Source organism: Silene latifolia, chromosome X (assembly GCF_048544455.1).
Source record: "Silene latifolia isolate original U9 population chromosome X, ASM4854445v1, whole genome shotgun sequence".
Taxonomy (NCBI): Eukaryota; Viridiplantae; Streptophyta; class Magnoliopsida; order Caryophyllales; family Caryophyllaceae; genus Silene; species Silene latifolia.
Genome location: NC_133537.1, coordinates 17,625,842 through 17,626,706, shown reverse-complemented (window position 1 = coordinate 17,626,706; position 865 = coordinate 17,625,842).

The window sequence follows — 865 nt, the reverse complement described above, 5'->3', positions numbered from 1 at the left end:
AGCTTCCATAAGCTTGAATTTGAATCATTTAATTCTCTAGGAAGGGAATAGTTCACATTCACATAAGCACGAACTTTCCTCATCCTTGCTCCTCTATCACCGTCTTTAGCATCCTTACTTCCAATTTGATTGACAGCAGTTGCACAACATCCTTTGACAGCTCCTTCATTGCTTTCATCTGTACCTGTAGTAAGGAAAACAGACGAACTTTCCTCCTTTTTGCTCTCAGTCTGAGGCGGAGGGGTAACAATTGCAGCACAATACTCCAAATTTTCAACTGGAGTGTCAATAATAGAGTCAATAGAAGAGAGAGCATTGCAAGGCTGAGCTTGCATGGGAGCCCTCCGGGACTTAGACTGATGAAAAATCAGCTTCTCATCCCCTACCTGAAAGGTCAAAGTCTTCCCCCCAACGTCGATAACTGCACGGGCAGTGGACAAAAATGGTCTCCCTAAAATAATAGGGGTGTGTGCATCTTCGGGGATGTTTAAGACAATGAAATCAACGGGAATAAAGAACCTCCCGATCCTCACAGGTACGTCTTCTACTATACCTAGTGGCCGTGATATACTACGGTCGGCCATCTGGACTATCATATTGGTGCAATTCAGCTTTGTCAAACCAAGTCTCTTAGCCAGAGACAGCAGTAAGACACTCACGCTAGCGCCTAGATCGCATAGCGCGTTATCAATCAAATAGGTACCGATATGACACGGAATTGAAAAACTACCCGGGTCTGACTGCTTAGGAGGTAACTTATTTTGAAATAGGGCTGACCCCATCTCAGTCAAAGCTACGGTCTCACTATCACTAATATTCCTCTTACGCGATAAAATTTCTTTCATATACTTAAGATAAGAGGGTA